Source organism: Mustela lutreola, chromosome 13 (genome assembly GCF_030435805.1).
Source record: "Mustela lutreola isolate mMusLut2 chromosome 13, mMusLut2.pri, whole genome shotgun sequence".
NCBI lineage: Eukaryota > Metazoa > Chordata > Mammalia > Carnivora > Mustelidae > Mustela > Mustela lutreola.
In genome coordinates, this window is record NC_081302.1 from 64,039,065 (window position 1) to 64,051,053 (window position 11,989).

Here is an 11,989-nt window from a genome sequence, read left to right on the forward strand (position 1 = left end):
CAAACAGGCTTTATTCCAGGGATGCAAGGGTGGTTTCAATATTCTGAAATTGATCAGTGGAATGCACCAATTAGCAAGAGGACAAAAGCCATAAACATCTCAAAATACAGAGAAGCATTTGACAAAGTACACCATGAAATGGATGGATTTCAGCAGAGCAGATGTAGAGGGAACACACCTCAGCATAATAAACCCACAGCTAACATCACACTCAATGGGGAAAAGCTGACAGTTCTCCCTCTATGATTAGAGACAAGACAGAGATGTCCATATTCACCACTTATTTAACATGGTACTAGAAGTCCTAGCCACAGCAATCACACGAGAAATACAAGGCATTCATGCTGCTGCCCCTCAGAACAATTTGTTACTTAAACTGTAACCCCAGGAGGATTTTACTAGTTACCAAGCACATTTAGATATGGCCTTAAGAAATACATATACTGACAACAGGTCTTTGGGGAGAAGGACGATATAGGACCACGAAGCTGGGCAGCTGGGGATGCCCGGCTCCCTCAGGGCGGAAGGCCGCCCCTTCATGGAAGCCAGGCAGTCGGGAACACCAGGCCCGCCCAGGGCTAAATGCTGCCTGCTTCAGGGAAGCACAGCACCCGGGAAAGCCCAGTCAGCTCAGGGGGGAATGAAAAGGCCTGCTTCCCTAATCAGTTGTCACTCCTTTCTCTTCCCAGAAGAGCCCATTGTTAGTTAGAGGAGTCCTATGAATGTGCTTGGTTAACTATAAACTTGATCCTCCTTCTTGCTAGTCTGCAAGACAAGATTAACCTTTGACCTTCATCAATCCTGTTGGCTATTATTTTCTATCCAATAAAAGTGAGACTGTGGAGTTGCTCGGGGCAGCAGTCCTTTTGGACCATTGTCCCCTGCTCCCAGTCTTTTGCAGCTGACTCCTTTGTGCCTAATTCTTCTCTCCTCACCAACTGGAAGCAGCACATTCAAATTGGTGAGGAAGAAGTTATGCTGTCACTATCTTCAAAGGACATGATAATGCATACAGAAAACCTTAGGGGCACCTGGGTGGCTCAGCTGGTTAAGCATCCAACTCTTGATATCAGCTCAGGTCTTAACTCTCATGGTCATGAATTCAAGCACCTCATTGTGTACCACAGTGGACATGAAGTCTACTTTAAATAAAGAAAACTCCACAACAAAGAACTTCACAAAAAGAAGACTCCACAAACAACAACAAAAACTATTAGAACTGATAAATGAAGAGTGTGCCTGGGTGCCTCAGTCATTAAGCATCTGCCTTCGGCTCAGGTCATGACCCCAGGGTCCCGGGATCCAGACCCATATCAGGCTCTTTGCTCAGCAGGGAAGCCTGCTTCTTCCCCTCCCATTCCCCTGCTGTGTTCTGTCTCTTGCCACATGCCTCTCTCTGTCAAATAAATAAATACTGATAAATGAAGCAATTTGGAGGATTCAAAATATACAGAAATCTGCTGCATTTCTTTTACACTAATAACAAAGTAGCAGAAAAAGAAATTAAGAAGACAATCCCACTTATAATTGCAACAAAAAGAATAAAAGACTTGGGAATAAACTTAACCAAGGAGGTAAAAGACCTGTTTTCTGCAACTTATACAGCAATGATAAAGAGATTGAAGACAGCACAAATGGAACATTGTACCATGATTATGAATTGGAAGAACAAACATTGTTAAAATGTCCATGTTACCCAAAGCAAATCAATGGATTCAGAGCAATCCCTACCAAAATACCACCAGCATTTTTCAAAGAATAGACAAATAATCCTAAAATTTGAATGGAAGTACAAATGTTCTTGAGTCGCCAAAGCAATCTTGAGAACAACAAAGATAGAGGTATTGCAATCCCAGATTTCTAGATATACTACAAAGCCTTTGGCACGCGTGCAGGCGAGCGTGTGTATGTGTCCTCCGGCTGGATCCCTTTTTGAGGCACTGAGACACAGTTGTGCTGAAGACAAATACTGCTCTACAAATAACTTCCTTATAGATGAAGACTCTCACTGGATGATATGTATATATTTTTTAGCTTGGGAGAGTTTAGCAGGCCGGAAAAAACAAAAATTACTCTTTAGAAAAATAAAATACTTCTGTTTTGAATACTTATCAACAGTGTCTCATGTACAGTCAGAAATCGCTAGACATGGCATGCCTGGTTGGCTGTCAGAAGAGCATGCAACTCTGGATCCCAGGGTTGGGAGTTCGAGCCCTACATTGGGAAAAAAGATTGCTTAAAAGTAAAATCTTGAGAGAAAGAAAGGAAGGAAGGAATTACTAGACTTTCACAAAGAAATAGGAAAATATCACCATAGGGAAAGAATTCGGTTGACAGAAACTGATCAGAAGATGGCTCAGATATTAGACTGAAAATGCAGAGACATGTCAATAGTTATCATCAGGAAGTTTAAAGGCTTGATGGAAAACCTGGACTTAGTGGTAGAAAAGATAAGACAATTTCTTAAAAATGACCTGAAGGAGGGAGGCCTGGGTGACTCAGTTAAGCATCTGCCTTCAGCTCAGGTCATGACCTCAGGGTCCTGGGATCCAAGCCCACATCCGACTCCCTGCTCAGCAGAAAGCGTGCTTCTCCCTCTCTCTCTCCGCCCCTCTTGCCTCTCCCCCCACTGTTTGCACTCACACTTGCACTCATTCTCTTTTTCAAGTAAATAACTTAAAATCCTTTTTAAAATAGGACCTGAAGGAAACTTTAGAATGAAAAATCCAAAGAATTCTCGTACCAAAAAGGAGTAGTAACAAATAAAAGATATAGTCACATAAAAAACAGGATTAAGAAAACAGAAGCAGCACACTCTAAAATAGTTGAGGATATTGAAAATTTGATTTTTAGAAGAAAAGAAGTAACTAGCAAATTAGATGAAGCTAAAGCATACAAGACAAACCAAGGCAAGGAATTGCCCCATGATGAATCACAAAAATACAAAGTCATGGGAAGTGGGGAAGAAGCCATAAGCAATACAGTTGATGGACGCAGAGACAGAGCATCCAACAGAAGAAACAGGAGAGAAGAGAGACATTGCAGAGGACGAACTGGTCAAAGCAAAGATGGGGGGAAAAAATCCCTCTCAGTTTAAAGAATAAAGCAAATATTCTACAAACCTCCAGAGAAGATTAAGGAGCAAGACTTGCATTGGCAGCAGACTTTTCATCAGCAACACTGAATATTAGTAAGCAATGGAGTTAATTTCTTCAACATTCTAAGGGAAAGTGATTTTGAATTTAAATTCTATATCCAGTTAAATGAGCATTTAGGCCTTAAGGGTGGTGAAGGGCCTTTTCTGATACATAAAGACTCATCAAATTTACCAGCCAGAGATCATTTATGAAAGAATTACTGAAAGATACACTCCCACAAAATGAAAAAAGGAAGGAGGAAGATACAAATTCAAGAAAAAGTAGATAAAACTAGTAAGCTCAAAGCATGGAACTGGGGACGAAACTGGTGATGGCTTGAGCTATTTGTTAAAGAGTTAAAGGTTGCTGGGCAGAGGAGCTGAGGAACTCAGAGACTCAGGAGGAAGGATCTTCAGAGTGGAAGGAAAAACCCTCGACAGGAAGACGGCTCAGAGTTAGAAGAGGAGGGAGGAAGGAGGCTTGAAGGCACGGAAGAAGGGAGAAGAGGTGGCTTTGGAATAATGTGAGGAAAGGATTCCATCTTCCAATGCCATACTGTGGTAAATATGAAGCATGGAGTTGAGGAAATGACCAAAGATGCCTTGGAGATTATTGTAACTAAAGAAGTAGAAGATTCTGAGCCAGAGGAGGAAGAAAGTTCAGGGTTGGAAATGGAAGTAGGTTTATAGGGGGACGAAGGAGAGGACCATGAAGTAGAACATGTAAAGACTTGCCTTCCTGACTGAGAAAAGAGACGCCTCCAATGGACTTAAAGAAATTGCCTAAAATTATGTGGCTTGGGACTTAGATGAAAATTGTTGAAACGTTGGATGGAACAAAAACCCCAGAATAAAGAGGAAACAGATATGCTGACATATCAAGGAATTGGGACAGTCTGTCTAACCTTGTGTTTGGCCTCTCCCTCAAAGTCACTAGAGATAAGTTCTGGTAAGCAGAATAGGCATTTATGTACAAATTTGAGTACTCCCATGAGGAATCACCTGACACCCATCAGGAATCACCATAGTTTGAAGGAAAACACACAAAATTCTGCAAACAAAGGTGCCAACACCTAAAGAAACAGGTAATTTAAGAGAAAAAATTTTAGAAGAAGTGAATTAATAAATTCAAAGAGATAAAAGAGGGGATTAGAAATATTAAAGATTATCATCCAGCTGTCTTGGAAATAAAGAACTCCATAGATGCTCTGAATAGCAGAAGAGACATACTTGAAGAGACAAGGAATGATCTAGAAGATCAACTTGAAGAATGTTCTAAGATTACAATGCAAAGGGCCAAAGAGATAATAAAGAAAGATCCAGATATAGAGGAGAGATCCAGAAGCTCCAACATCCATTTGACAGGAATTCCAGAAAAAGATAATAAAGGGAATGAAGCAGAGGAAATAATTAATAATTGAAGAAAACTTCCCAGAGCTAAAGAAAGATTCAAGTCTTTTTTTCTAAGATTTTATTTATTTATGAGAGAGAGAGAGAGAGAGAGAATGCATGAGAAGGGGGAGGGTCAGAGAGAGAAGCAGACCATGCTCTGAGCAGGGAGCGGGACGTGGGACTGGATCCCAGGACTCCAGGATCATGACTTGAGCCAAAGGCAGTTGCTTAACCAACTGAGCCACCCAGGTGCCAAGAAAAATTCAAGTCTTGAGACTGTCAGTGCTTACCAAGTACTCAGTAAGATTGATGAATAAAGACTCCTAGGAATCTGGGAATTCCAAGGATAAAAAAAATCATAAAGTCTTCCAGAAAGAGGAGTGTGAACCTACAAAGGAACAAGAATCAGACTGACAGCAGACTTACTGGACACTATGGATGCTAGAAGGAAATGGGGCAGTAACATAAAATTTCTGCAGGGGAAAACATTTAAACCTCAAATCCTACATCCAGCCAAAGTGGCATTTTATTTTGAAGGTAAAACAAAGACATTTTTTGATATGAAAGAATTCACAGTTTGTTTCTTGCATACCCTCTTTGAAAGAATCACTGGAGGATATACTTTAGCAATCTAGGGTGACTATAAACACATACACACAATGTAGATTATCTTTCTCCCACATCAAAAAAGGAAAACAGGAAAATAAAATGCCACATTTCTACTCAGGAAGATGAACAGCTAACAGTGCTCTTGGGGAATATTGGAAAAGAAGGTTACGGATACTAACTAGATGTTGGTAAAGTTACAGAGTGTGTTAAAATGAATTTAATCGTTGTAGCTTATGTATAAGTATAGATTCTAAACTACTGGGGATCACTTCTTGGCCTTTTGCCAAAGATCGAGTGTAAACTACTGGGGAGAGGGAGGGAATGCATCCTTAGGACAATAGACAGGAAGAGAAGGGGTGAAAGTAACAGAAAAACACTGGAAAAGATGTGGGAAGAAACGTTAAAATGAGAAAGGCAAAAGTTGAGCTCTTATCAAGAGAAAGGTAACTTTATCATTAATATTGATGTGAATCTTGAATCTTTAAATTAAACCTTTTCCTTCCAAAAAAAATAAAAAAATAAACACTACAAAGCAGTCGTAATCAAAACAGTACAGTAGTGCCACAGAAAGAGACACATACATCAAAAAAACAGAACAGAGGCCCAGAAATAAACTCACACTGAGCACCTGGGTGTCTCAGTTTGTGGGGTGATTGCCTTCAGCTCAGGTTATGGTCCCGGGGTCCTGGGATCGAGTCCCATATCAGGCTTCCTCTGTTCTGCGGGGAAGCTGCTTCGCCCTCTCCTTGACACTGCCCCCTGCTTGTCGTCTCTCTCTGTCAAATAAATAAGATTTGTTTTTTCTTTTAAGATTTTATCCATTCATTTCAGAGACAGAGATCACAAGTAGGCAGAGAAGCAGGCAGAGAGAGAGGAGGAAACAGGCTTGCCACTGAACAGAGAGCCGGATGCTGCGCTCGATCCCAGGACCCCGGAACCATGACCTAAGCGGAAAGCAGAGGCTTTAACCCACTGAGCCACCCATGCACCCCAAATAAATAAAATCTTTAAAAAAAAAAAAACGTTTCAGGGGTGCCTGGCAGGCTCAGTAGGTTAATCCTCTGCCTTTGGCTCAGGTCATGAAACCAGGGGCCTGGGATCAAGCCCCGCATCAGGCTCTCTGCTCAGTGTGGAGCCTGCCTCCCTCTTTCTCTACCTGCCTCTCTGCCTACTTGCGATCTCTGTCAAATAAATAAATAAAAGCTTTAAAAATAAATAAATAAAAAGTTTCAGGAAAAAACCCACACTTACAGGGTCAATTACTCCACAAAGAAGAAGAAGCCATATGCAATGGTGACAAAGACAGTCTCCTCTCTAAATGGTATTGGGAAAACTGAACAGCTACATCCAAATGAATGAAACTTTTTTTCACCATCCACAATAATAAACTCAAAATGGATTAAAGTCCTAATGTGAGATCTGAAACAATAAAATTGCATAAAACTGAACATAAAACAAACATAAAACTAAAGAAAACATAGGCAGTAAGACTTCTGACACGGGCCTAGCAACGTTTTTCTAGATAGGTCTCTTGAAGTGAGGGAAAAAAAAAAGCAAATTATTGGGACTACACGAAAATAAAACGCTTCTGCAGAGTGAATGAAACCATCAACAAAACAAAAAGACAACCTACTGAATGGAAGGGGATAGTTCCAAATGATGCATCAGGAGACAATATTTGCAGATGATGCATCTGACCAGGGGTTAATATTCAAAATATATAAGGAACTTCTGTAAGTCAACATCAAAAAAACAGCAACAATAACAAAACATATCTAAACATTCTGATTTAAAAATGGGCAGATGACCTAAATAGACATTTTTCCAAAGAAGACATCCAAAGGGCCAGGAGAATCATGAATTTTGGCACGAGAGGATAAACATCAATGATCTGGGTCACAGTGAGAAGCTAGGCTACTTAAGGCATACAGCAACAATGTCAAAGCAAGGGGCGGGTCATAGTTGTCAAAACACTACTGTATTTAAAAAATTTTTAAAAAAAGAAAGAAGAAAAAAAACCTACCATATTTTAAAGGGATACCAAGGTTCCTCATGAAGGAATTTAACTTTTGAGCTCCACACTGTCTCATTTCAACATTATACAGTGACCTATCCTCTTCAAATCCTCCCCCATCCTAGCTGCTTGGAATTTCTGGAATTTCTCCTGCACTAGCAGACAGGCAGTGCCAGCTTCCCAGCATTTTATAGCAGATGAACTAGACCAAAAACATGCTGGATGGGGGAGGTCTATTTCAAAGAAAAGGAGGGACACGGAAAAGAACATGTGTATACTACACCGAGATCACCTCAGTCCACGATGGCCCAATGTTCCAATCCAGACAGCTGGCAGCAGAGGCTTGAGATTAACCTCCACCCCCAGGAGGGCTGCTGCCCATTATGGAGTTTTACGAGACCAGTGCTCTAACCCCTGAGCTACGGAGCCACCATTATGGAGTTTTAAAACAAAGACAACAACAGGACCAGTCAAGGATCCAAGGAACCAACGTCCTAGCCCTGTCTGGACACCATCTAGCTGCACAATCATGGGCAAACACACTCGGCCTCTCAGGGTGTCCTTTACACTATACAGTGAGCATCAGATCCAAAGGTCTCTGCAGGCCCTCCTAGCTCCACACTGGGGGACTGCCACCCATCCAAAGTGGGGCTATGGCTTCCCGTTTGCATGCCAAGCACGTCCCAGTAGAAGTTCTCAGGTCACTAACACAAGCCTCCCCTGCCAGCAAGAGCCCCTCACCTCTCACCCCTCACCTGCCAGGTCCACCTGGCATGGACCCCTGCCAAGGAGCCTGTTGTCCCCCAAAGTCAGATGCTGCAGGGCCATGCTACAACAGTGATGGGTGATCCCCTGAGACCAGGGCAGGAAAAAATCCCAACTACTTATCAGGAGAATTAAAGGCCATATGTAGATGGGCCCAAAACATGGTAATATTTTAAAAACACATGCCCGCAATGCCTTACACACCAGACTCCCAACAATACAATTGCTATCTGTATCTTTAAAATTTACTGTAAAGCACATAAGTCGCACCCAAATACCTGTCCACACAGAAATGCCTTTCCAGGAGAAAGAAAATTTGATCACAACAGATTCTACGTCTTTGGCAGACTGACTGACAGACACTTAATTCCAAAAGCTGAGAATCTCTCCTGTAGTTAAATACCACCCTATGGTAAAGACAAAAACTGAACTCAGAGCATTTGCAGGATCGTTAAGAGGGTGCCAGAGGCAGGCAAATGGGTCCACTGTTGCCATGGTCAGGGTCATCCCAATGTGGCCTGGGGGTTGGTATGGGGGTGGGAGTGGTGCATGGGGCCATTGGTTGGGCCATGGGTTCCCAGCTGTAGCTTGTATGGAACTGACCCAAGGCCTTCAGCAGGCAAGAAGCCAATGGACACCTAGGCCACCCTTAGTTTCCCCTCCTCCTGGGCCAGGACACTCCTGGGGTCTCTAAACTGGAAGCTGGTTCCTGTACTTCTTATCAGTCTGTAATGCACTGTCTATAGCCTTTCTCAATTAGCCTACCTCCATTGACCTTTGGTTCAGGAGAAAATACTTTGTTCTCTAATCTGTAACTTCTTTATCAAAGTTAAGGGAATGATGGGATGACAAGGGTGGCCCTTGGCTGCACCTAATCTGGTGACCCGGGAGGTCCCACTGGATAGGAGGAAAACAGGCAACTCACCCCTCTGGCCTCTCCAATCCCAGGAACTGAGGCCCTTATAAGAGTCAGTGTAAGAACCTGGGTGGCTCAGTAGGTTAAAGCCTCTGCCTTCTGCTCGGGTGATGATCCGAGGGTCCTGGGATCGAGCCCCGCATCAGGCTCTGAGCTCAGCGGGGAGCCTGCTTCCCTTCCTCTGTCTCTGCCTGCCTCTCTCCCTACTTGTGATCTCTATCTGTCAAATAAATAAATAAATAAATAACATCTTTTTTTAAAAAAAAAAAGGTCAGTGTAAGAACCTGGCGATTCACAGAACTGTACCCCTGGGGCTGATAATGCATTATATGTTAATTAAAAAAAAATTTTCTTCTTAAAAAAGCGAATCAGTGTAAGTGGCAAGGGTAAACCAGGGTTTTCTTCTGGGAAATAGGAGCATCCCAGCCCTACTCCTCTGGCGCTAAAATAACACAGGAACCTAGAGAACCAAGTCACCACGCACAGACTTCTAATTACTGCTCTCAGGCTGAGTAAAGGTAATAAAATATCTAAAGACCGGCCTGTGTGTTGCAAGCGCCCTCAGCCCCTGCTCAGCCCACCCTTCCCTGGCAAATCCTAGGGCCTGTCTTTTCTTTTTAGGGCTTTAGAAACCATCAAAAATCAGTCTCAGTTACCAAAGACATTTCTAAAGAGTGTCCTCCTTTCTTGCCTTGGCAGCAATAAGGACAGTAAGTAGGACTTCCCTGGACAGACGGCATAGTAGGATTCTGGACTACAAGGGCTCTGAAGACTGCCAGGCTTAGAGTGAAATCCCACGTCACCTGCACATGCCAGCTGTGTGACAATGGACAAAGGACTTCAACTCTGAGCTGTGAGGCTTTCCAGCTGTGAACTGAGGACATTTCCACCCTGCACCCACACTCAGAGTTTTATTGTAAGGGAACTGCTCTGCCTTCTGCCGTTCTTAAAAGACGATATTACTCTTCAATTAGATGGATTCCCTCCATTACATGGATTCCCTCCAAGGAGAAAGCATGTTCCTTCTGGGAGTGACGAAAGCAATATTTTCACCACGCCTTCATTGGATCCCACTTGTAGCAGGTACTCCAAGACTAGAGGATGGGTTTCCCCTGGAATTACCTGCAGCCACCGCTGTGAGGTCAATGGCAGCTTGGATGGCAGGACTGGACTTCATGTTGGCCCACTCCTCTGCTGGTCTCTGTGGAAGGCAACTCTCCGGAGCTTATGACGGGTGTCTCATATCCCTGAAAGGAGACCAGAGCTCATCATCAGTGAAGCCTCTGCAGCCTTTCTCTAGAACTGCTGCCTGGTTACTGGGACATCAACCTTTGGGAGCTGTGAGATCAGTTCTCCCTTTTGCAAAAAAAGAAAAAAAAAAGAAAAAAGAAAGAAAAAAGAAAAGAAAAGAAAGAAAGAAAGAAAAAAAGAAAGAAAGAAAAAAAGAAAGAAAGGAAGAAAAAAAGAAAGAAAGGAAGGAAGAAAGAAAAAGGCAGTGAGGGTATCAGTGCAGCTTAGCAATTGGCCTGCCTTCTACTCGCCCACCATCTCCCCATGAAAAACTCGCAAGTCAAAACCCTTCCGTGAGTTATCAGAGCTCTAGCCACTCATAGGGAGCATTTCAACCAACCCTTCTGAAAATCTTACAAGTGAATGCCAAATACCACAGACACCCAAGCCATAACAAAGTAGTTTTTCAGAGGCCTATGTGGAACTGTCAGGCAACTAAGCTCAGTTCTAAATTCAGACAGCAGCCTAAGTTGAGTCCCTCTGAGGAGGTCACAAAACAGTAGGTCTGGAAAGTAATGGCTTAGGCGTTCTGCTAAGTGACATATGCATGGGTCTCAATTCCTGATCATCCACGAGCAGGATGAGACCTCAGGTCCCTTACGCTGGAGGTCCTCCCATATCAAAGGTGAATAATAGAATTATTATCATAATATAAAGGCAATAAAAGTAGCCACAAGGGACAGCTTTTCTTAGAAAGACGGAGCACATCACCAAGCATTAGTCATGGTCACCAAAGGCCTCTTCAGACCTTCTCAACCATAACCATGTACACAAAACACATGGGAACCTTGTTAAAATACAGATTCTGATGTGCTAGGCCTCAGGTGGGACCAGAAACCTTGCCAGTTACTACAAACTCCCAGATGAGGCTGATAATGACTGGCCACCAATCACATTTTGAGAAGCAACACTGTGTCCTAAATTTGATAAGAATCACTGGAGTACCAGTAAAATATTCAGATAACCAGGCTTCTCTCCTAGTATCTTGTTTCAGCATGTTTGGGCTAGAGCTTAAAAAGTTTGGGAAAACTAGAGTCTACTACTCAACTGTGAGACAAAAATTAACTATCACAGAGAAATGGACTTTAAAAATACAGATTTTTACAAAAAAGGTGGCTCATTAACACATAATATCAAGATAACCAATTCAGCAACCAATTCTGTGTGGTTTTCAAACTAAGTAAGTGACTTATCCGTCAATACCAAAGAACGATTTTTATTCATCACGCTAAAGACCTCTGTGCTCCCACTCAAGCCACCTTTTGGAGGGTGGTGGGCCAGCTGGGTTATTAATGAATGCCAATGTGGACCTAAACGTCAGCGGAAAATAATTTTATCCCCTAAGAAGTCTTTTTTAACCACTTTACACCTGTTGTCAATGATCAGACACCAAGAGTCTTGCTTTCTTTGAAAAAAAAAAAAAAAAAGTAAAACCAGCAACCACAAAAGCATAGCACTGGACTTGAAAAAGCAACTAAGTGAAACAGACAAGACATGCATTTTATGTTATTGATAGGACAGGAAAGCAGTATCAATAACTACAGTTGACGAGGTTGTGGCCATCCTGTACCTAGAGAAGGCTATGAGGGTTCTAATCCAATCTCTTCCTTTTCCAGATGGAAAACTGAGGCCACAAAGCAAGGGCTTTTCCAAGGTCATACAAGTTAAGTAGTCAGAGGACTCAAGTCTTGCCTTTTGGGTCTGTGCCTATCAAGCAATACTTAATTCCAGAGTATTCCAATATGACCAAAAAGAAAAGCAAAAAACAAGCACTGAACCCTGCATTTTAAAGGGAAAATGGAGGCAAGTGGGGAGAGTCACACAGGGCCCAAACCATGTGGCTTCACCATCTGTTGAATTCTTGGGG

General features: G+C 42.5%; 1 pseudogene; it reads right to left on the reverse strand.

The window, feature by feature from the left end:
• Window positions 1–11,989, reverse strand: part of LOC131814152 (mitochondrial ornithine transporter 1-like) — a 161,593-nt pseudogene that overhangs the window by 128,237 nt on the left and 21,367 nt on the right.